The 27,815-nt window shown below is 25.0% G+C and overlaps 1 pseudogene; it reads left to right on the top strand.

Annotated features, from left to right (window-relative positions):
• Positions 1 to 13,688, top strand: part of LOC136968925 (cardioacceleratory peptide receptor-like) — a 61,958-nt pseudogene extending 48,270 nt beyond the window's left edge.
• Positions 13,689 to 27,815: the final 14,127 nt, after the last annotated feature.

Consider the following 27,815-nt stretch of genomic DNA (forward strand, 5'->3'; position numbering starts at 1 on the left):
ATTATCAATTTATCTTTATTAAATATAAAATTTATTCGATTATGTTTATATACAAAGCTATAAAATTAAATTCTCTTCTTATAAAAAAAAGCTTTAATATGAGTTATAAAATGCTTTAAAAAACCTCAAATATGTGTATATAAAAATACGTAAAATGTATTATTTTTTATTGCGAAATTTAATGATAGAAAGTCTTTATTCTCGGGTGTATAAATATATGAATATATTTAGCATATAAGAGTTTATAATGGTATATAAAAATATATTATTATAACATTGTTTATCAAAAGTCGTGTAAGCTTTTTAAGAAATCCTCTTATTGAGCAAATAGTCTGAAGCTTTCATGTAGCGATCGAAGTGAATAGAAGCTTAGAGACACTCAACTGAAAGAACATTCGACTTGAGTTATAATGGTCATTGTGAATCGTTGTTGAAATTTTATGGTTTTTTGAGGAGAACATTTAAAATATCGTTTATTTTGAAGGATTTAGTGCGTAGCAATCAAGAAAAATGCCTAGTTTTTCACTTCACTTCACTATTGAATAATAAATAAGCATAGAAATCCTTAACATTAGAATCCCTCTTCATAAATAAATAAAGTTAACAAAAGCTAAACTTTCTAGAATTTAGTTGCTAAAAATTTTATTTTTCAGATATTTTTTTAATTTTATAAAATACTTTTAATATTATTTAATTTCTTTGCTATAGTCTTTAATAGTTCATTTCTTATTTAAAGAAGAGAATTTGAAAGCAGTCATTTAAAATAATTACTAAATAAAAATTCTAGTCTTAATTTTCTTTATTCATTTTTAAAATATTTTATTTAATTTTAAATTTAAAGAAAAAAATTCAAAATTAACCTAATAATGAATTTAATTCACAAATTTGCTGATTGTTGTTGGCAACACATCGAATTTCCATTGAATTTTGTCTAATGATTGTTATTTTCCAGCTGACAATTAAAAAAAAAATAAAAAGAAAAAGAAAAAGAAAATCTACTTTTATGTTTTTGTTTTTTCTCTTTCCTTACAAACTTTCTTATCAGAAATCAAACAAGAATTAGATTCTAATATTAAATTAGAACCAATATAATTTACATTTGCTTTATTTATCAACTAGGCTTAATTGAGTTAATTACGCGAAAATTTACTGTATTAATTCTTTATTTAATTTTTAAATTAAATTTATAATTAAAATTAATTTTCAAAAAGCATTTTATCTTTAAATTAAAATTTTTTAATGCCTCTTAAAAGTACTGTACGTAGAATGGTGCGAACGTCAGTTAATCATCGTAAGCACTAAATTGCTGTTAAATATTTTATTACTTATAGAAATTACTGAATTGTTTGAAAGAAAATAGTTACTTAACTTTTGTAGAAACGTCGATAGTAATATTTAAAAAAAATCAAGAATATTATGAATTTTGTGTACTGACAAATATTCAGAGGAGTCCAAACGTCTGTTAACCAATGAAAATACTAAAATTCTATCTTATTAAAATAAGTTATGTATAAACTTTGTAAAAATCGTTCAAAACGAAATGCTTCTTCTTCGATATATTGAATACAAATTACAACGCTTTAACACAGTTTCATAAATTAATAATCTTCTTGCAAAAGTGTTGAATTGTTTACGAAAAAAATTACCTAACTTTTGGGTTACCCTATATACCGTATATTTCCGCGGATAAGACGACCTTCAGATAAGACGAGGTATAAATTCTCGTAAAAGTTTCATAGTTTTAGCATATATCTGTCCTATAGGAAGACCCCCAGACTATCAACGGCCCATGAATTTAGTTTAGATCATCATCTTCTGGATAATAATACTGTATAGCGTATACGGAATTATGTCCTATTCGTAATTTTTCGAACGAACAAATTTTATTTTCTGCCTTGCTATTGTTGCAAACGTTCGCACTGATTCGGGCATTCGGGTAATGACCTTGACTATTCACAAAAACGTCGTACAAGCTATTCTATTTTGTGGACATGCCCTACTCTCTACTAGTAAATAATTACGGTTTATCCGTTTTTTTATAATGGTTTTAATTTATATAAATTTCAATCTAATTTTTTTGTGTCTGTCCTATAAGACGACACCGGATTTTCGGAGGGGTCTTTTTTTATGATTCAACAATCGTCTTATCCGCGGAAATATACGGTATATGTTAATATATCTAATTCAGAAGTACTGTATTATGAATTTTATACATTATTTTTACTGGGTAACCTAAAATTGAGTTAATCATAAAACAAGCAAAATTATTGATTTATTTAAATACTTATTCATGTTTTTATATCATGTTCTATCAGTTTTGTAGAAGAAAAATACGTTTATGATTCATATTCACGATCTGGACTACACACCACAAAAAATGGTTAACTAACTAACTTTTAAACAATTCTATATACCGTATATTTTTTTTCTTAGTTAAAATTAATCGCTTTATATATTCAATACATAAAAACCTAATATATTTTAAATTTAATTATATCATTTACGTACTTCATCATAAAGACTTAATGATAAAGTACAGTACATAAATATGGCAATTAAATTTAAAAATATAATAATAAAAAGAAAATAAATTATAAGTTCGTTTACTAGGAGATTACTACTTGGAAAAACACATTACACTTTATAAATCTTGTTGTTTGCAAGGATTTCAGTTTAAAGATGATAAAAGTCAACATTCGGATTTTATCGAACAATAGAATGAAAGGAAATGCCATTACGCCTCCAGGGATTAGACATATCTAGCAATAGACCTTTGACAAAAAGTATAATATGAAAAAATAAGCAGAGAATATCTGTATCAGTATCAAAATATCATATTGCTATTGCTTATAACTGCCTCTCTACATTCCGAAACTGATTTATTTAGGTCTAGTCAGTGGCAGTTTGCAAGGCACTTCATGTTTAAAATATCCTAAAATGCACTAAAAAATACAACATAATAAAGTAAATCTCGTTATATATATCATAAATTTTATCGTAAACATTATTTTACTCTTTAGTTTAGATCAAACCAGATGTTTTTATATTTTTTGATAGATTTTTACTAGAATGATATTTGATCTGAGTTAATTAACATTACACTATAAACATGAAAATATGTCATTTATGGTATTATTCCCTGGACGACGTGAGAAAAGATGTGACAGCTTTTCTGTTTTAACGTCTCTCGTAATAGACGTTCACTTGGCAATTTACAAAGCATTTTAAAATCAATAACTTTGAAATGAGATGAAATTTGAGAATTTCTGTACTTCCTTCAGTTTTATTTCTTTATTTATTTACTTAACAACATACTCCTGTTACCTTAAATTATTATTTTAATAAAAATGAAATTAGTAACTTGTTATTTTAGAAATTTAAATTAATTTTTTTTGCGGTTTCCATTTTTAATATTCTAAATAACTTATCTTAGATGTGCGAATTTTAAAAATTTATATAATTATTATGGGACATAAATTGCTTTATATTAGTCGTTATAATTGATTTTTGTAAGTAAACGATGGTCCAGAAATTAGCTAACCGTGTATATTTCATGTAATTCTGTAATTTTCGCAAGAAAATCAGCAATGTGTGAAAGTATGTAGAAGCTTTGTAAATTAAACAAGATGGAGCCCATTTTAAACAATATTCACAAGGTTGTAACCAATAAAAATCTAAATAAAGTAAAAATTTAGTGTTCATTTGTTGTGAAACCGTGTTGTACTAGATTTTCTTTAGAAGTGTTGAACACGAGATCGTGTTATTAACCAATCACGTGGCTTCTTTTCCACCTTCATTTAGTTGATACGGTATGTTTTACACATCAACTAAATAAAGGTGGAAAAGAAGCCATGTGATTGGTTAATAACACGATCCCCTGTTCAACACTTCTAATAGAAATTTAGTCTTTACAGTGGTAAACTGAATCTTGGGCCATCAAGTCTTTTCGTTTCTTTTCAATATGCAAATTTTGTCTTGTAAAAATGATCGAATTTTTAGCTATAAAATTTATTCTTGCATATTTATGTAAAAAATTTACATAAACAAATATATTTCCAGATTTTATAGTAACTAACTTTTTTATTTATTTTTTTCGTCTAGGTATTGGTTACGTATTCATCAACATACGTTCTAGTGGCATTGAGTATAGACAGATATGATGCCATTACCCATCCTATGAACTTTTCTGGAAGTTGTAAGTTAAATATAAGAACTTAACATTTGAAGTTTTGTTCTAGAATACTTAATTTTTGCATTTTAATACTTCATTCGTTGTATTAGCTGTTTTAGAAGCTTTAACATGTATAAATATATGGCTGTCGATGCTCGGTCTTAATCCAGTTTTCAGTTAGCTCTACGATTCTGAATCTTGTACAGTATCAAATTTTTGCTTGATACATTAGTTAACATTGTGTAAAAGAGACCTCGCGAATTTAGGCTTGTTAGGTTATGTAAAGACTTAAGTCTTTGCATAACCTAAAACCGCCAAGGACGATATGCTTAATATAAGTTCTACATACAGGCTTATATAGAAAACACAAGTTCTGATATTGTTATGTAATGTAGAAAGTAGACTTAATTATAAGTTTAATGCATTAAATTATTTAAATTAATGTTTAGAATATTTCTAATTTAAAGTAGTTAATAAAGAAAAATGTTGATTCAACATCGCTATGTAAATTGAATTTTTTTACTTTTATTTTTTCGAAAAATTGTATTAAATATTACACTAAGTTTTGATGTCTAATATAATTTTATCACGCATCATATAAAAAGCTTTTAAAATAAAAACTTAAATTGTGTAAAAAATATTCTCTGTAGTATCAAATGACATAATAAATATTCTCTAGCAGCAGCAAAATGCATCTGCTAGTAGAGAATATATTGCATTATATACTGCTAATAATATATTTAAATATAGTAGCAGATTGTATATTAATATATTTAGATAACTAGATGTGAATAATCTATATTTCTATATTAGATTATAGGCCTATATACTTAGCCTATATATGTATATACATACTTATATTACAGTAAATAAAACACTCCGTACAAATTAGTATAAGTAAATAAGTGTATGTATACACTTATCCTAATTTGTGTTGTGATTTAATGGATATTTTAAAAATACACTCAGCACAAATTGCTGCATTTTAATTTTTATATGCTGTATTACAAATTTTTCTTTCATAGTTGCAGGACCATTTGGCATTTGGCACATTTACGTGGGCCTCAAAACATTTGTTATGAATTATTTATTACATTGTTTTTCTTGTATATTAAGAGCCCATCGGTGACCTAGTGGATAAAACCACTGAACGTGGGTAGTCGGTCACTGGTTTGCGTTTCACTAACGAGCTGCTCACGTGCAGTTTTTCGGATTTCTTTAAGCGTCTAACATTTAAATAGGCGCCACTTTCGCATAAAAATCTCCGCGGGAGAAACCAACCTTTGGCAGATCGTCCAGGTGTTGCATTGCTTTATTCCATCAATTCAATCCTTGTGTAGTAAGAAAACAATCTTTTATTTTATATCTTTTTGCAATGTCTAATGCTTTATTAAAAGCATTAGACATTGCTTTATTTTTTAATAAAGCAATGTCTAATGTTACTTTTATAATATATTGAGACCTCAAAAAGATAAGTGACGATTCTCTCTCTCGACATCTTAAAGGCTTGTAATACGTGATTATTAATGCAATGGCTATGAGATGCATTACATCGCTACTGATTACTTGTGTTACGTATGGCAGATGACAAGTGATCACTCTGCAATGTAACGCCAACCACGCGAAATCATTGCCATACTTAAAAACTACCAAAATAAATTTAAAAGAGTATAAAAAGTATATTGAAAAGTATTTTGGATCAAAATGTGAAAAAATTTTATAATAAATAATTATTTTTATAACAAGTTATTGTCAAGTAGCAAAATATGAACTCAGAAAATCACTCAAGCATATTGTAGTCTCATTTGTCTAGCCCTATACTAAAAGTCCTTTCTTATTTTATTAAAAATAAAATAATAATAATTTAATAATTCAAACGGTTTTAATATATCAAGTTACTGATAAATATTTTAAAAATCAGCTTTTAATGTTTAATAGACATTGACATTTTATGAAAAAAGTTAACTACTTAAAAGAATATAATAAATTTTAGTTTCTTTTCTGTAAATGTACTACGTGCTTTAATAAATTACTTTAGCTATAAAACAGAGAATATTATTACACTTAATTATTACTTTCTTTGAATACTAAAATTAAATAAGTTATTAAGTGGAAGCAATAAAAATAAGTAATTTACTAATGAAAAGTAGCTAACAGTTAATTAACAGCTACAATTTTACATATTTCAAAATTTTTCTCGTTTTATTTTCTACTAAATCCACATTAAATCATTCTGTAACATTAAAGAATCGACAGTTTATATCAAAAATATAATAAAATTAATTATAACTTAACAATTTCGTCATTATTTTTCTTAACATAAACGTAAGTTAAATTTTGAAAAGTATATTTCTTACAAAAGCAAAATTTAATTAGCATTATTATATTAAGCAGAAATATAATTAACTTCCTCAATATTGCATTGAATGCACTGGCGTAACACAACGGTCCGCATTGAGGGAGAGCCTTTGACATTTCTTGGTATTACTAGAGATTTAAATATATTTATAAAAATATTTAAAGCCTTATAAAAATACTATATTTTGTATTTTAAAAAAATATATAAAAATAAATTTTAAAAGGTATTTGAAATTAGTTTCAACATTTCTATTATTCCATTTAAAATGTAAATAGGACATTTCAATGCGAATATTAACTTTATTATTTCACTGAATTTTATTGGGCTGCAATTTGAAAAAATTGTAGACCTATAAATTCCCACTGTCGTCCGTCCGGCTGTCTTTCCTTAGTCTAGAGAACGGAGTTACGTAGATTTAAAATTGTATCTTTTTCAATAGAAATAGTGGATGTTTCTAGTAACCACTATTTCTATTGAAAACTTAAAGCAAGCAGCTAAGTAAGCAAACCAATGACGTAGTCCGTTTCATCTGAGACGGACTATGTTATTGTTTTGCTTACTTTTACTGCTTGCCACCTAGAAACAACTAATCTTATATCCAACAAAGTATCGCATTGAGTCCGTGAAAATATTACTAATAGAAGTTCACTGATTAGATGTTTAATATTTTGTAGGCCTAAATATAAGCATCGTTTACTTATTTTATAGGTCAGTATATTTATACAATATTTTAAAATAGTTTCAAATATCGGAAATCTATATGCTTTCCTATACAGGAATAGTTATACACTTCTGCTTTATATGAATTAGGTTGCAATAGAAGTATCAATACTCACTGTCTAAATTGAATATTGATACTTCAGTACTCTAGTTAAACGCCATTATCAGTTGATAAAAAAGAAAAAGTTAAATATTAATTGTAAATTAATTTAATCTAAATATGATATTTAATGCAAACTGATTGAAAAAGAATTAACTACAAGCTAGAAAACTGTGAAACCCAATTCTATCAAGTCAAGATCATTTACGGTATATTTCATGTTAATTTCGAGATTTATAAAGAAGAATCATAGATATACAAGTAATCAAAGGTGTTTCGTAAATTAATATAATTAAATATTACTTAAATAATTCGTTATAATCAATAAAGCTTTTATTGTTCTGAATGAAATAATTATAATTTATATAATCGTACTTAATTAGTCATTGCAACTCAAAAAATATTGTTTTGTACTTAATAAGAATAATAAAAATAAAGAAAACAAAAAAATCTGTCATCTTTTTCATTACAATTACGATTATTAATGAAGAAGACAGCTTAGTTCTCTATTATTTCTTTATAGGAACTTTGTAAAGAAATAAGAAATTAACTTTGACAATTAGAAAATTCGATTTGCAGAAAATCGAATGCCTTATCTTGTTATCTTTGTGAATAGTTTTACAAATTAATGAAAGCAAAGAAATAGAAAAAATGATAAAATGTTTAAAATCTTACATGTAACATCAGTTAACGTTAATGTCAGTTTCCTACGTAATGTATAACGTAGAAAACTGACATTAACATTAGTTAAATTAGCGCTATATTACTCAAATTGAGATAATTTAATATTGATATATAACTTTATTTATTGCAACTTCAATAATTTGAAAATCTTAATCTATTACTGATTTATAGATTTTTTTTAGAGTGAAAGCATTTTTCCTATTTTTATATTTTGTTACGATTTTATATACATTTACAATATTTTATATAACTGATTTCAACTTATTTAATAATTTAGATTATATATATATATATATATTATAGCTTATAATATATATAGATAGCATAGATACGTTTACTTTTCTCTGTTTTGATAAAAATTTTCTTTGATCCTGTAGAGAAATTATTCAAGAAAAGTAGTTTTGTTTTAAAGGATGCAAAATAAATATTATTTCTAAATAAGTCTTGTTATTTACCTTTAAAATGAATTGATGTGAATCGATACTATATAACAAGATTTATAAAATGACGTAAAATCTTCAAAAATTTCAGATAAATAGAATTTATTATGATTTGACTTATATACAGTGCTCTAAAGATAAATATAATTTTAAATTAAGAAATAAATTAAGAAAAAATAATCTTAAAACATATCGTTATCAGCGAAGTATTTAAGATATAATGCACAAAATGCTTAAGGAAGTTTATGAAAAACATATTTATCTTAACACTGATTGGTTGGAGAAATAAAAAAAGAATTTATTTACGTATATTCTATTATTTTTCAATCAAATTTTCAGTGCAGACCCAGATAAACAATTACTAGCAAGGTTATTTGGTCCGGGTCTCCGACACAGAAAAGTCATAAAATTTGTCTTTTATGTAAAGAGTGATATAAATTAAAGTTACTTTTGATAAATTATAAAAAATTGCCTTTATTAGTTTCATTTATTTAATTCATGTATTTTTATGACTTTCAGAAAGGGTGGGACTTCACATTTGTGACTGTTTCAGGCCTCGTCTCATATCTCTGAGTCTGATTAATATCTTAAATATTTAATAAGTTTGACTGAAATCGATATATATTCAGTTAAATACTTTACTTTTAAGTTTTATATCAACTCCAAAGTTTATTACATTTATCAATAAATAATATAATTATTAAGATAGTTCATATTTCACTAATTATTTAGATGTAATGAATATTATAATAGTTGCGTAGCATTATCACTAATAAGATGAGGCCGTGTAACTATAATACAGCAATTATATCTAAATGTATTGTGTAATTTACTGTTAAATATAAAAGTACACAATTTTGAATGGCTATTTTCATTTAATTAGCAAATGTTCATGTAGAAATCACACAACTTCAATTATATTATCATTTTTTAAAAATAAATATATGATATTTAATATTTAAAATGTTTTCCTTCATTTGACTTACTTAAATAAATATATTTTTGTATTTAAATATATCCATTATTTCTTTTTTTATATACAAAAATAATATTTTAAAATATTTAGTAGGATATAAACATTACAAATGTATGTTTTTATTCTTTGCATGATAAATTGCACTTTAAATGATAGAATTACTTCATTGCGTGACATTATAGAGAACATTAACGATGGCTCTCAATAATCAATAAAAATACTGAACTAAAAATAATTATAAATACTTAAAAATGTATATATATAATTACTTTAAAACATTTAATAATTCGAATATTAATACTAATTTCTTTTCTCGACTTATACATTATTTATGATTCCATGCATATCACAGTATGAAAGATAAACTGAAAGGAAGGCGCTGTTTGCATTTATTATTATTTGTACACAAAGAAAGTGTTTAGGCTAGTTATAATTATATCTGTGTTTATTTACTGCTATATTATTTTATTAAATATCGTCATTTATAAATTAAATGTGAAGACCTAGCAGTCTACCAAATTGGAAGGTCTAGCAATATATCGTAACTAGCTATAAAATCGTTAGATCTATTTGTTTTATCCACTGATCCACCTAAGTTAATGGGTAAAGAATGTTAGATTTAGCTACTGCGGCCGGAACTACCACATTCCACTAACTGATTAGTTATATTAAATTATAATGATATTTCTGACCGTTCAGTGAAAGAATTTGAAACTTCTGCAATAAAATAAATATAAAAATTTCTAATATAGAAAAGAAATTTTAATTATTAATCTATAAATTTTCCTATTTTTTTAAATAATATTTCTCCTAAACATTATTTAATATTTAAAGAATGAATATAAAAAAATTATTTTTCAGGGAAGAGAGCGAGAATATTGGTAGCTTCAGCTTGGAGTTTAAGTGCACTACTTTCAATTCCCGCTATTTTTCTAAACGAAGAAGAATTTGTTCGTGGACGACCGCAGTGTTGGATTGATCTAAACACATGGCAATGGCAGATGTATATCACAATGGTAGCGATATCTTTATTTTTCATACCGGCGTTGATTATTTCTGCCTGTTACAGCATCATTGTCTACACTATTTGGACCAAAAGCAAAATCATGACTTATCCAAAGCTGTCAAAATCTTCGCATTCATCTAAAGGTGAAGTTTTTTTTTATTTAAATGATTAACTTAGTGTGGAATTGATTACAATTTAATGATTTTTAGATAGCACAGCGCATAAACAAAAGTGCATAGAAAACGAATTAGAACGCAAACGTACGAGTTCTCGTGGGATTATTCCTAAAGCAAAAATAAAAACTGTCAAAATGACATTTGTTATTGTATTCGGTAAGAAATATTTATTATTATTTTTTAATCTATTAAAATATCTATTATTTATCGCCTGCCAAATAAAATTTCTCGTAAAAATTCTCTCGACCATTTTTGTATTTCTCGGTAAGAGAGTGTGTCATAAATTCAATTAGCCTCCACAATACCATTTCCTCGAAGTAACGTTAAGCACGTTTTGTACGTCAAGATAAAAGAATCAATGACAACCAAATTTATGTTTCTATTTTGCCTTTTGATCTTATTTTCAATGTAAAATTTAAATTGAAAAAACGAATTTTACTTCTCTCTATGATAAAAGGTGAAGGTTCGCTACCGCTTTAACCAGTATTTTTAGGAAAAAAATTGATTTAATATTTCAAAATTCAAATAATTCATCCTGAATGATATTTTATATTATTGCAGTTTTTATTCTATGTTGGAGCCCTTATTTTATCTACGATCTTCTACAAGTTTACGAATACATTCCTGAAAATCAAACGTCGATTGCTGTATCAACATTCATACAGAGCTTAGCCCCTTTAAACAGTGCAGCTAATCCTATCATATATTGTTTATTTTCAACTCGATTGTGTCGGAATCTAAGGCAAGTAGAGGTCAGACATCTCGGTTCCTTACCTCTAAAGGAGATCTTTTAACATAACATGAGCTTGGTTTGTTGCTAAATTCGCCATATTTAACAAGCAAAAGAAAAATTTCAAACCAATCTCATCTTTATCTGAAAAGATCTTCTCATTTTTTAATAATAAATTTAATTATTTATGCACAATTTACGAAGCATGCAATAAAATTTTAATTTTAAAATAATTAAATATTGATTTATTTAAAATTAAAACTTTGCTCAATTGAAATATTTTTACTTTATTATAATTATTTTTAAGCATGTTTTAGAATGAATTTTTCCCACTCTATAACTATTATTATTGGTTTTTTTTCATAATTTGATTTCTATTTGATATTTTAAAATTTTTTAATATGTCTATCCTTCACATCTTACAGCACTTCTACCACTTCAATCCCAAGCGAATGTGCACTGCACTTAATCTGTTTTCTTATCTTCTATAAAATTTCCTAATTCAAGAAATGTATTTCAGTGGGTGGAATATGAATCATTAATTATAATATAATGCAAAGATGTCGTTATTTTGTGTATAAAATCAATTGTAAATTAATTATCTCGATTTTACTTAATGTAAAACTATCTGTATACACTATAAAGATCAGTGGCGAATTTAAGGCTTTGGAGGCCTTTCTCACTTGCCAATACAGTAATAACTTTCTTTTTTAAAAAGAAAATAAATAAATATTAATTTTTTTAAGCTAATAGAAAGAAAACTGATTTTTTTCACTAAAATCAGTTTATTCTTTTAACTTACTTTTTAGTACACCAATTTTGTTTTTTTACTTTCCAAAGTATTCGTGTAGAAAAAAAAAATGGGTATTTACAATAAAATAAAATAGAAAGTAAATAAGCCTTATTTAAACTTTTTAATTATTAAATCATAAATTTTTCCTTAAAATTATAAGAAAAAAATAATAAAGCTATGTGGGGCCCCTGAAAATTGCGGGCCCTTCTCGTTTGCGAGATAAATTCGCCACTGATAAAGATTTATACACTTACCACGACTTCTTTGCTTTAATTTTGATTTAAATACATAATTTTAAAGTAACTTTTTTAGAGTTTACATTTTATTAAATATAAATTAGTAAAAAATTAAGTTATAAACAAACTTTAATTTTCGACGTGCCATATTACAAAGCGCTGCACGTCAAGGATTAATTAAGTAAATTTGAGTAATTTAGAATTAGGTTAATTATTCATTATAAAGATAATAAATCTTTTTGTAAAGTAGTTGCAACAAAATATTTTTCTCTTCCTCTCAGTTTTTTTTCAATGATTCGTCTATTCGTTCTTTATTTAAATATCCACTTAAAAGTGATTTAAGGTCGATAATAAGAATAATGTTAACCATATATCAGTTGTTTATCTGAATAATCTCCAACTTGGCCATTTGTCAACTCGAGTACAAAATAAACATCATTAACACAAAAATAAAAAAATAATAATAAGAAGAATTTCAGGAAAAAAATACACATTTTTAAATGTTGAGTAAGGTGAAACAAGCTGTTGATAGTTATAGTTCTTTTTTAAAATTAGTTTTACTAGAATTTAGCTGTTTAGGAGATGAATTTAAGCTTAAAGATGTTTTTTTTTATATTGATTTTTATCATAGAAAACTTCCACTGTGCAACTGGCTAGCAGGAAAACTCTTCATTTGTTGCCCGTCAATGCGGCATCCGAACGACACAACATTTAATCGAATGTCAGATTTTACAACATTAACTGAAACTAGCCGATCTTCGACTAGAGCTACACATCGTCTATGTCTTCACCAAAGACCTAATCCCGTGCTCAAGAAATATATCATCGATAAAGACTTACTAAAATCTTCAGAATGCGAAGAAAGTACAGAAAATTCTCACGTTTAAAAGTACGATGACATCTTTAAATCACGTTCCTCTGATGAGGACAGATTATATAAACATTAATCTTTGGATGTATTTTTAAATTATATCTTTGTTTTTTGAATATTTGAAAACGAAATCTATTGATTGTAACCGGAAATCTTGTTTTTAAATGGAATAAAACAGATGTATTCTAAGAGGAAAAAGAAGAAAATCAGGTTTCATCAGAAATTCGAATATAAATAATGTCGATTTGTCTTTTTATTTCTTTGATCCTGATTGTAATTTCGCGTGACCATTTATCATTAGAAAACTTTGAAAATGTATTTTAGTTTTTTTTTTTAATTTTATTTCTCTCTGTAATTATTTGTTGTCACATTCTTCTGTAAATAGCACTAATTATTGATCTGATTAATATTAAAGCGTTATTATTATATGGCTAATAAGGTTTGAAAGTATTATGAAAATTAATTTCTTGCATTAATAAAAAGAAATATTAATACAGTAGTAATAATAATAATAATAATGATTCAAGTATCAATTTTTTATTTATTTATTTATTTATATTAATTTTATAAAGTGAATTAATACATATTTGCTTGATAAGAATTTATAAATGAGTTATAAATACAAATATGCGACATAAGTATTGTTTGCAAAGCTTCATACAAAGCTATAGGCCTATATATGGGCGTCTGCAGAGGGGACATTTGTCATTCCCTGGAATCGAGTAAAAAATTCTACAAATTATAATCATGAGTGATTGAGATATATAACCTTACACCCTCGACCATGGGACACTTTGTATTCTATAATCTACTTGAGAAAAAACCCCCCAAAATTAAATAATTTAAAAAAAATTTACTGGTGTAATTATTTATCTCAAGCTTTGCCCCCTGGAAAATTTTCTGCGGACGCCCAAATATATATAACATATTCAGATTTACTGTATATTTAAAGTCAGATTTGTTCGCCTTTAAAATTGGTACTAAATCGGAAGTTGCACTAAACCGAAGTACTGGTACCTCATACAATAAGAATTAGCTTCGAGCTCTATACACTAGTTTAGGTTTAAGTCTTGCGATTTCCGATAACAGTATTGTTTTCAATGCAAATTCGTACATTAGTAATTCACAGATACTGAAATGTTTTCTTTTAAATATTTATGGATAAGATTTGTTCACAGGTGTTTATTGACATTTTATGACGGCGGCCTATTTATGGGCAATATATCGAGATTTGATTGTATATTTAAAAATAATTTATATACATTATCTTTAAATATACGATATATATATATCAATTTTTATAACTACTTTGTAACATTTCCTTCATTTTTCAAGTAAAAAGAATCATTTGAAAGTATGCGAAGTGCCCTTTAAATTCCACCGACGATCAAGCCGTTTTCTAGTATTTAAGAATTATTCTTTTAGTTCAATAAAATTAAAACATTTCTACCAGCAAAACTAAAAAAATTTTTGCTAGAAATTCGTAAAAAATGTATTGCTTCGAAGCAGAATTCTTAGCCTAATTGAAGAATTAAGCAGACTTTCATCAGATGACATAATTATAGTCGTCTTTCAATTTCATACGTACAGTACATATACAGTTATTTACATTTACATCACTATTTATCTTCATCATTACCACCTTCAATAGTATCTCTAGATCTATGAATTTACTCCTTCATTAAAGTATCATTATAGAATCTTCAAACATGTATCCTTCTTATCTCTCCATCCCTCAATTTTTGCTTTAAAACTTTTCTAATAAGATAAACGTTCTTAGGAAAGTTTTATGATAATTTATTGCTGATTGGCTATTACACAATCGTTCTTTAATTATACGAATTAGAATTACTTTCTCTTTAAGGAAATTCCTCAAATAATTTTACAAATTGTTTGCGTCATTATTTGATTTTAAAATTAGTCAAGATTAGTTTGTTTAAATTTAATCAAGCGACGGAACATTTATTTTAATTAGTTATAGAATAAAAGATAAACTCATCTAGTCCTTATTCTAAAACTAATTAAATAAGTATAATATTAACTGTTTTATTAATAAAGTTTTTAATGAATTATATATAAATGTCGTAAAGACTTATTATATAGCACCTAAATGCAATTATATCTATAAGTTTAAAGCTTATATAGGAATATATATAAGCTTATACACAGATAAACTTAGATTATAAAAATATTTATTTTCAAAATTTAAGTTCAGAGAAGAGATTAAAAGATCTTTAGAAAGCAGTTTCCAAGTAAAACAAGAGGAGAAATACCCTTTAATGCTTAAGTAAAGTTTATGTTGTTATTTAAACTCGTTTTATAAGTATAAAATTGAAATCGTTTAAATTAATTTTTCTGAAATGAAAATAAAATCTTAAGACAGAGAAACATACTGTAATAATAGCGTTAAGTGGAATATTACAGTTCGTTACTCAATGCATTAGTAATGTTAAAGAGTAATTGCTAGAATTCACATGGGACAATGCTTCTCTTAATTCTAACTATACTTATACTTTATTTAAGTCAAAGTCAATTAAAATATAATTTGAATGGAGTTGAAAGAATAGAAAACTAATTTTCCATTTTTGTACATGTACTATACAGTGCATATATTGATTACATTACTGTTATTAACGCTTTAACAAATATTGTTTGATGTAGAAAATCTTAATTTAGGAAAATAATGCTTGATCAATATTTTAATTTATTCCTTTCTTCTCTTTCGTCCATCTGTGTGTCATTATAACATTTTCCAATGTCAATCTTGCTTATGTTTTATTTCATTTTTTATTTTTAAATTTAACTTCAGCAAAAAATCGTTATTTTTCTAGTTGTAATACGAGTATATATAGAGTATAATCATAATAAAAAGATAACATATTCTTTGACAGAATTACATCTATAAAAATTTTTAATTTAAAAATATGAAACTTTAAATCAGTTTTCTGGGATTTATTATGGATTGTATATCGGCTTTTTGTCGAGGAAATGGACCATTGTCCATAATAAAATAGAAGGGGATAGCTAAGATTTCACTAGCAATGCCGAGTTATACATCAGGTCGAAAAATCTGCTCCAGCAACTTCCATTAATATTGTCAATAACTGGGCGAGGCAGTTGCTGGATTTCACATCTCCAGTTACCGCAGTTGTCGCTTCGATATCTTCCATTTTGCGGCTTCAAACAGAATATTTAATCAATAACAGAAAGAATTGAAGGTTTTTCCTACTCAAAAAGCACTCGTCTTCATATCTTTAGAACTAATTTACTTAAAAAAAAAAATAATTTTAAAATTAATTTTTTTTCGGTTTATCTTTAACAAAAATTAGTGTATATTTTAAATAAATGTATAATTATATTCTTAAGATAAACACATTTAAATAGTCTTTTTTAAGAAGACATTAATAACTAAAAACAGAATGATTAGATTACGCTGATGAAGCAAGTGCAGGTAATTAGTATTTTTAGATATTGTCCTCGCAGGTAATTAGTGATAGATAAATATTTACAGCAGAGTTTATTTTATTTAAGAGAATTTAAATTTAAAACAACCGAAATGTTAAAATTTTAAATCAATTTGTAGAAATTCTACTTAGTTTTTAATCCGGAAATTGAACTTTTCGCTTCATGGAATTCCAATGTATTGCATAGTAAATCTTCCCAGTGTTTTGTTTTATTAAAAAAAAACACACAAATAGCAAAAGTACGGTGAAGAATGATAAATGTGAACATGTTTAACTTATATAATTTAATTATGTTATTATTCGTTATGTCAATTAAGTAAGGAATTAATATGACTTGATTAAATATTGATTAATTTATTTCGTTATTTATGCACTTTAGTTCGCTGCTGTTAAAATAGAATATGAAAAAAACAAAACTTGAGATTTTATAAGAAGTAAAAATAACATTTGAATATGTTATATATTTAGAATTACTTGCGACTCTTTCCAAAGAAACCGAGAATAGAAGTAGGAAATAGGCAGAAGAATGGTATAATGACAAAAAAGAAAGAAAAGAATTCACGAAAGTTTAATAAAAACGATTTTAAAAATAAAAAAATAATAATTTTAAATCAAATAATATATGTAAAAAACAGATTTTTATAAAATTAGAGCTTCAAAATTTTATAATGTTTTAGTAAATTCATAGTAAATTTGATGATATACACATATACCCTAACTATAATATTTTATAACTATAAAGTAATAATCTCTTTTAGGGGCTGTTAAAACATCATCTCCGAATCTTCTAAACGAGAATTATATATTTTTAAGTTATTTAAAAGATAGTTAACATCAAATATAAAAATCAATAAACTCCTATAATGCGAACTATTATGGTTTGCAGTGATGTGCTGTTGAAAAGCAATAGCCGTGTAGTTATAATAGGGAAACGATGATTGACAGCATCTTCAATAATGTTGTACGCACTATCTATGATTGCAATATTTTTCATATTGCTTACAGAATACCGTTTTAAAATATTAATATAAAATATTTTACTAATTCATTAAGTTAACTTAATAATAATAATTTCTATTTTAACTAACTTTTGCTTCAATGAATTGCAAACTTTAATACAAGAGAAGCAAGTTGATTAAATGTTTTAATGTTAAGTTGAATGAACTTTATGTAATTTTATCTTTTAAAAATGTCAGAAAGTAACTAATAAAAGTACAGAATGTGTAATATCTGCATGGAAAAAAGAAAGGGAGAAAATTGAAATGAAGTATATTTACACTTTACATAAAACAAAGATAGAATGTTCTAGATAATGTTTATCTTTGGCATTAAATGAACGTAGAAATGAAAAATAAAATGCTAGAATATAAAAGTTAAAATTTATTTTCAAAATATCATGACATAAATTCTTGTCGATGGCGAAAAGATAAACTGATTTAAAGTATTATCATTATTAAAGAATATTAGAATTTAATGTTATTTATGTATTTTAAATCTTGCATATCTTTTCTGATTTAGATCCAAGATTTTACAAGAGAAGTATTAACGATGTTTATATCACGCAAACTCTTAATTCCTTCACAGAAACGTCAATAATTTTCTTTATTCAATATTCTCCCATTGTAATATATTAATCAAACCATTCCAAGATCTCCTTCAACACTAATCTCTACAACTTTTTAGATAGTCCTCATTTATCCCTTCTTTAGATCAAATCAATGCAAATTACATTTTATTCGTTCTCTACCATTTTCTTTTATTTTTTCCAAGTCATTTTATACATTCACACGATTCTCATCTCTTCTTCTACCTATCGCATTTAAACCTTTTAAATTTTTGATTGTAAAATATTAATGAGTTACGAAATTTATCTCATATTTTCGATTAAATTTTACTAGATTTATGCAGTTTATTTTACTTTGAATAACAGTTAAATCATATCAACTAACATAATTTTTCACTCGAGTTGACTTAATCAAGATTCCTACGTTGGTAGTTATTAACTTTCATTAAAAAGTTTAAATTACAAAAATAACTTTAAATTATTTTTTATAAAAAAGTTGAATTAGTTGAGATATTTTTAGATTTTTTTCTTTATGTAGAAATAATTTTTTTTTTATATATTTATTTTATATTGCATGTGAAATCAAATCAATCATGAATCACAAGCAAAGAGTCAATTTCTATAATAAAATTTCATATTTGCGTATAAAATTGAATAAAATATTTTTTTATTTAGCTAAATTTTCAATGATATAGAAATGCTGAATGTGATAATCCATCATAAACTGTGATGTATAACTGAACTGATTGAATAACATCTTGGAGATTAGTCAAAGATGCAGAATTTAATATTATGTTTTCATAAGATTCTCAGCAAATTTTATAAGAGTTTTTGCATAATATATTTTAAAAATTCGATTTGATATTTTTTCTAACTATTTTTACAATAGATTTCCATTTATTTGGAGAAAGATTATTAAAAATGCTTTTATATTCAAATATGTTTCTTATCATTTTTATAAAATTATATTACTTGATTTGCTCATTAATTTTGGTTTTAAGTACAAATTATATGCTATATGTATTATATGTTAAAGTTTATTTTCTAATATAAAAGAAACGTTTTTTGAAAACATTTATAAATTATTTCCTATAATAAATTAATGAGAACATTATAGTTATAATATATAAAAATTTCAAGCTGTTCAATATTAATTGGTATTTTATCATTATTGTGTAATCTCTATAATAATTAAAAGTATACTTGGAGATAAATTAATTCATATCTTAGTCATATATTATTATTTATAATAATGACTAAGATATCCTCAAAAAGACATTTTTATGAAGATTTTAATTACGAAGATTCATCTAAAAAATTAACTACAAATACACTATTATATGAGAAACGATGAAAAGTTAATTATGTCAATGAAAAAATTATTATTTAACCTATTAATATCTAATAATAAACAGATATAATGTCTATTTTATGAATCAATACAATTATCTCAGTTAACAAAATTTATCTTTCATATTAATATATTAAAAACAAAACAAACCAGATCATATGCGAACAATCTCCACATAATGAATGCGACATATTTTAAAAAATAATTAAATTTATTAAATCTTAAGTTATATGTATGAAAGATACTGGAAAGAAAAAAAAACTATAAACAGTTTTCTTAAAAGGAAATGCCCTTTATGATATAATTAACCTTACGTTAGTACTTAAAACGATACATATATAATATTATTGTACTGTAAACTTGCTCACCTTCAAAATAATACAAAATGTATGTTATGAGTTGGAAGATGAACAAATTATGATAAAATTCGGTATAATAATGTATATAACATGTTACATAATACCAGTAGAGTTCCGATTATCTAGATAATGCCGACCGAGAGTATCTCATATAATGAAAATCTCAAATAACACCGATTTGAATACATTAATGTGTATGATGTACTCTATTTTTAGGTTAGACCTACTTATTGAACACGATTTTTAAATTGTACAATAAAACACTTTCGATTTTATTTACAATTTTTTTTATTATTAAAGGAAATGTGAATTTACTATTACAATTAAAATTTTTTCAAGAGCCCTTGGGAATACAGCACATCTCCCGACCAAGTTCGTGAAAAACTATAGGGTAGATCAGGATTAGATGGATGTTCACTTATAATTACTGTATAAACTAAAATGTAGCGCCACGTATTTATATATAGTGTTAATAGAAAGCCATGCTTGCCATGCCTGCTGTTTATGCGCAATTGCTGTAAAAACAAATGGAAAAATGTTTCTGTTTCTGACTTGCAGAATGTTTTACCCAAGTTTATATTTACTGTAGCCTCGAAAATCTTAAGATTAGCAAACGACTTTTGTTTTTTGTATATAACACATTAGAAACTTGAATAATGAGACTAACCTGTAATCGGTCAAAAATAACACGGTAGAATCAGGTAGAGGACTCATCCACATACTGTTCATCAACTAATCCACACTTCTAAGAATGAGATAGTAATTTAAAGAAAAATTATATTTTGTTTTTTCGAATCTGTTTTTTGAAAAACACTGTTATTTTGCTCGTTATTATGTTGTTTGGAATGAGAAGAAAACACAAGTTCAGTCAGTCTTTTTTAAATAAAATTTATTTTCACAATTACACCTTCTAGAACTTTTTTACCATCTAACCTTCATTCACCTTACTGTATTTTGTGTTGACAAAATACTCTTTCACAATTTACCTCAAATACTGCAGAAACCCGGTTAAACGGGTCTCAGTTAATCGGGATTCTACTTTTCATATTTATATATAAATATTATGTATAAAATATATCATCATTATTGTGAATCAGTGGCGTGCAGTTTATGAAAGCTGTGGAAGTGCCGCTTTCTTGTGTTTTCTAAAATATAAATACATATAATGCGATTATTTTCATAAACAAGTCCTTATATCTCGTTTCATGTCAATGTATCTATTTTAGAATTAAAATAAATAAACTTTATTTTTGTCATTTCCAGTATTTGTTTATAATTTTTATGGAAACGCGGCTTCCCTATCAACAAATGTCACCGCACTCCAATGTCGTGAATAATTAAAGGTTTAAGTCGTAGTATCTGTTCTGTTTAAGATCTTTTTGATTTCTCCATTTATTTATTATTGTGTATTACAAATAATTTTATTCAATGTAGCAATATAATCGCTATAATAATTACTTAAATTGACTTCATATTCATGAATTCTGATTATGTATTCGTAGATAATAAGTTTCATATTTAAGATTTTATAATAATGGCCTCATACTTTAAAAAAAATTTCAGAAATTATTTTATCTAAAGAACCAAAAATGGAACAGAATCTTATTTTTGACTGATTATTTCGTATTCATTTCTAGAATCTCGAATATTCTATTTAAAATATTTTATTTATAATTTTTAAAAATGTAGCCTATATTTCCTGAATGATATAAATCTGATAAGGAAATAAAATTACACTGTGTTCTAGAAAGATTATTACAGAATATTCCACTGACTTCATCGATTTTTATTTTTATAATATAATCGGATCTTGAGTAGGTGAGGTAAGGCCCGAGATAGTGGCTTCCGGAGAGGGGTAGAAACCACCTATGGGCCTCTACCCCTCTCCGGAAACCATATGAATAAAATCAATAAAATAAATAAAAAGAGATTTTTCTCCACTTATCAAAAAAAGTAACTTTAACTGATATAACTTTCCTATCATATTATCAAAAGGTCAATTTATTCTTATTGCTCATTATATTTGACGAATGAAAGATTACCTGGAAACGATCCAATGAATATGAATCATAAAGCTTAAAGAAATTATTCATGTGAAAATTCTTGAATTATTTTCTTACACATTTATTATTTAGTAATATTGTAAAATGTACAGTACTTACCCTAAGAGTGTTAAAGAGAAAAATTTAGAATTTGCTACCAAGATGAGAATAATATGTAATTCTGAAATATCAAATTGGTTAATGTAACCCTTGGTGCCAAGATGGCGGCTCGTCTCTGATTCCAACAAGGAAACAGTGGGACGCACGTTCTAACCTAACCTAACACATTCTAATAATTTGGTTGCTGATAATTATGGTAATTTATGGTAATTAATAAGGAATTAGAGACGAGCCGCCATCTTGGCACCAAGGGTAACATTAATCATTAAGGTTATTATTATTAATCATTAATAAATAATTTTAGTAATAATTAATAATAATTTTTGAGGTATATTTCTAATAAAATAAAGACCGGAAAGTGATGAGGTGATCTCAGATCATTCACAAATATGAAGTCTCATCTCTAGCCTAAATCTATTAAAACTTATAAATAAAATAAAATAGAAACAATTTTCTATTACTTATCAAAAGAAACTTAATTTATATTATTTTTATATCATATTTTATATAAAAACTAAATCTTGAGGTCCTTTATGACCAGGATCCTAGCAAATGGATCCACTAACACTATCTTTATCTAGATCTGTTCGTAATTATAAAAAAGCGAGACAAATCCTCAATTTTATATTATTTAAATTGCCTGATAGCATTAATATATAATTTAAAAAATACATTACAGTTCTCTATGTTACTATTTATTTTTCATTTAAAAAAGGGATTAAACGCTCTCATTTTACTCTTTGAGAAATCAAGAACACCCTTATTTAATAAATTTGAAACATAATTTTATTTCCATAAATAATTTATTTAACGTTCGGTTAGTTATTAATATATATTTATAAAAATGAAAGTAAAAAAGTATTACCAACAAAAATACGATAAATTTCTTTATTCAAGAAAGTCAATTCATCCAGGCAATTTTCCAGTAAGTCTCAATGTGTCTGTCAACAGTTAATCCAATTTCAGATACTGAATTTTCTTTGGAAATTTCAAGAAATAAGATTTTTCTAGATCATGAGACTTTTTTTAAATTTATTAATTACAAATATATAAATTAAATCTTTTATTCTTTAGACTAGAACAAAATATTTAAATATAGTGATTAATAAACGTAAAAATACCAATAAATTAAAGCTTCTCTTGTTAATCATAGAACCATTTTGCGCAGATCTCATATTTATGGGACCATTAAAAGCATTTTTTAAATAAATTATTTCATTCCATTACATTTTTTGTATATTAAGAACGACTCCATTTTTTTGTCAAATTTTATTATTTAAAAAATATAATTTTAACAACGTTTTGTGGTTTTTTAATACACTCTAAGATAGATAAAGCCTCAAAAAGATAGATGATTAAGGCTTCTCTTTACTTCTGAGTGACCCTAGTGTCAAAAAATATTCAATTTTTTCTTGATAAAGATTAAATAGAATGCTGATAACATTATAATATTTTATATTTAATTCACTTGCAAAAATAATAAATAACTTTTCATAAAAATAAAATATTTATGTTAATTTTTATAGACTTTACATTACTTTTGTTGCTTTTAATCTCATTTAATATCTAGTTTAAGTACAAATTATTCAAATAGGATTTAATTCTTAAAAATAATATTTATATAAATTATTCATTAAATATAATTTCAGAAGTTTCTTAAAATTATTTCTTTTTATCCTTTTTAAAATTTTATATTTACAGAATATATATACATATTTACAATATGTATATGTATGCATTCCAGTACATAAAAAATTCATGGAGATATAAACATTGAAGAAAATAAAAATGAATTAGCAGGAATCGAGAGAGGTGAGATAAAGCCAGAACTAATCACAAATGTATGCTTCTATCCCTCTCCGAAAACCATAAAAACGTATGAATAATATTATTTAAACGTATAAAAGTAGCTTTTGTATAATGTTTTTAACAATATACGAAAGCAATTTAATAGGAATTTAATATTTTATATTTTAATATAAAATATTAAATTCCTCTCTGTGCAGAATACTAACGAAATGGTTCTGTTGTCCATATCTATCTATATTTATCAATAATAGCTATTAAACTAGTAATAAAAACAATACATTTTTCTATTTTACACATTTTTAATAGGATATCATGACCATTATAGGAACCCAAATTGTAAATGCCATGAACTTCAACATCTACAAAGACTGCTTCTCCATAAAGTTTCCTTTAAAGTTTCTAAAATCCATCATCTACCCAATCAAGTTCTCATGTGGCTTGACGAACTCACCGTTAACCCGTGATATCTGCTGTCTCCACACGAATATATAAATATATAACTTATATCCGTTAAGGAACAGATACACTCTATATTGCTATTACATAAATAAAAACATCGCTTAATTTACTTACTATATACAGAAATATCTTTACGTGATAAGAAGACATTATAGGATGTAGATATATATTAATTAGAAATCATTTATTTTATTACATAAATTCAAATGTTTTAAATAAATTATAGATTTACATATCTTGTATAAATTATTTAATGGAAACGTATTTTTTATAGAAATTGGACATCTCATATTATGGAAAAAACTGGAGAAAATTCTAAATTCGACTCATTTTTTTAACTTTAATTATACAATTCAGTAGGTTTCCGTTGATAATTTCATTAATATTAATATTTAAAAAGTCATGCCGTAGCATTATATTGTTGCACCTGTATTCTTTTAGTGATATGCACTTGTATATACGTAATATAAAAAATATTGATAAAATTAATGTTATACAATCCAAATTCAAAGAACGATTTATTGTATTTTGGAGAAATAAATGCAGTAATAATAATTAATAAGTTATTTCACTAGAAGAATTGCCGCATCATCCTGATCAAATAAATGAATCCTATTGAAAACATAAATTTTTGTTGTGGAATATTGATTTTCTGTATGCTTCCTGCAAATAATTTATTTGTTTATTATATTTAGTAATAATTTATAAACTTCTAAATAATGTTGTGTGAAATTTCTTGCTTTGTCAATTTTTTATCTATATTATTCAATTATATGTTGCATTTTATATAGTTGATGACATCAACTATATAAAATGCTCTAAAGTTGAGTAATGAAACTTTTCTTTCTAAAGTTTTCTTTGAAATTATCTTAAATTTAATCATAATTATTGTAATATTTCAAATACATTTCTATATTTTATTGTCGAATGTCTTCTAATTAATTAATGAATTGAGATATTTAAATATGTCAATTTTTTCTTCAATATATTCAGTATATTCCTTAAAAGTAGTCTATATTGTATTTTCATGAATATAAGCTTATATGCATTTGAAAATACCGCGAAAAAGATCTATTTCTCAATTCAAAACTTCAGTTGTCATATTCATTAATTTCCAAGCAAATCTTCTCTAATAAAAAGAAAATACTTCCAGACTTTATTTTCTAAAGCTTTATATTACATATCAAACTTCAAGATATATTTTCTGTGTTCACAAATCCAGAAATGTTTATCATTTGAATATGAAATTCTATTTTTCTTATTTGAAATAAAAAATTACAATAGGTTTTTCAATTTTTCATTCGATGTTATAAGAATCAATAAAATTTACAATTCAATATGTTTATTACAAGTTCATATTTTAATAAAGTATTAACAAAATTTTACTTATTTATAACTCGTATAATTGAATTTTAAACTTTATTTCTTATTTTTACTGTTTTAAAACTCTATAATAAAAGTAGATTCATTAATAATTATGTTAATAAGTTATATTTATTCTGTAATTAATTATTTGCGTATTGTAAACTAATTGGGCTTATTTAGTATATTCGTATGCATTCGTAGCATCAATTCGTATCTCATTCCAAGAATTTATTAATAAATTAACTTTATATTCCAAACTTGTGAATTCTATCAGATTATGTTGCACTCGAAGACTGCATAGTGTTGATCAGAGATTCTCAAATGCGGCCATAAGAAAATTTCGAGAGGCAACCAGGTTAATTCTTAGCAATTCTTCAACCCGCGAAGTCTTTTTGTAACTTTTAATTCACTAAGTATCCTCGAAATATCCTTAAGTTTTTGACTGAAGTTTATCTTTGGAAATAAAATCCTAAATGCAAAGGAATATGAATGTCTTTCTAAGAGATTCTTATTACGCTTTTATGCAAATACGGCCATGGAAAAATGTTTTATGAAAATGCTTGCTTACGAATGATAGCTCGACCAATTTTCTTAAATCCTTTTGGTTGGGCATAAACAAGTAGTTAAGACATTTAAAAATTACATATTCGTTTCATATATTGGCGTATGTTATTGGAGATTCGTGCCGTAAAATCAAATTTCGTTTTTAACCAGTAACAACGTGAGCAGAAATCTTTGTGATTCGGACTTTATTATAAAGAAAGCCTCATATTTATAGGATTTTAATTTTTTTATGTATATAAATCGCTCATTCCATTGCATTTGTTTATTAAAAACATCTTCATTTTTGTAAAATTTTACAATTTAAAAATATAATACAAATTTTTAATATTTTTTAATGTATTTTGGAGCCTCAAAGAGGTAAGTGGTCAGTCCTTTTTCGGCCACTGAAAGGCATTATAATTAGACTTGCTTTCAGCATTCAATCAATTAGTGCTCAGAACGTATATCATTTTTAAAGCATTTTAACTATTTGTAGAATTCCTTAGCCAGAACTATTTCTATAGAAAAATTGTTAAATTATCTTAAATATGTATTTTTCTAAAGATAAAATTGATTATATCGAATTTTATACACTAATTAAACTATAACGCAACTTTAAAATGTGTAATTATTATATAATTATTATTCATTTTTGTAGTCTGCATATCTGAATAACATGCTTTGTTATTGTTCAAAGTATTAAATGGTTAACCTTTATATAGACTAAGCAAAATTTTATTGTCACGAAAAATCAAATTATTACAATTAAATTTACATAATATATCTTTACGTTATTAATTCTTTTAATTATTTTAACGTAACATATATTGAATATTTGCTTTCTAAATTAATTCTTTAATGAAATGTAATAAATTACAGTATATAAAAATTATTTGTCGTATTGCTATATAAAATCGATATTAAATATATTTTTAAATATTTTATTTATATCTTAATTTATTATTTTAATTGAAAAATAAGAAAAATCATATAACATTTTATTTAATTTTATATTTAAAAATATAAAAGATTTCAATATAATCCTTTTTTAGTAAATGAAAATTAAAATAAATAAATATATATTTAGATACACAAGATTATTTTAATGTTTTAAAGAACTTTATTAAAACTCTAAATTTAATTTTTTTAAATTTTCAGCAGCAAGATGAAGAAATTATTATTTAAATATCAAATAATCATTTATTTAATTGCAAAATTTGTTTTTGTCTCCCTAAAAATTATTTTATTCGCTATTTACTCATTGTTTGGTGTTTAAGTTAACATGAAATTGATTGTATTATGTATACCTACATATTTATTTTGCAATTTTTAATATTATTAATTCGATTTTTCTTCAAGGATCATTAGAAAACTCTTCTGTATATTTGTCTGTACGAATTACTTTGAAGTAATTGTTTAACTTTTACCTTAAAAAAATACTAAAAGTAATTAAATTTGTTCAAAGTTTAGATTCAAT

The sequence above is a fragment of the Centruroides vittatus genome, unplaced genomic scaffold, assembly GCF_030686945.1.
Source record: "Centruroides vittatus isolate TY-2023 unplaced genomic scaffold, ASM3068694v2 contig_1035, whole genome shotgun sequence".
NCBI classification, from domain to species: domain Eukaryota; kingdom Metazoa; phylum Arthropoda; class Arachnida; order Scorpiones; family Buthidae; genus Centruroides; species Centruroides vittatus.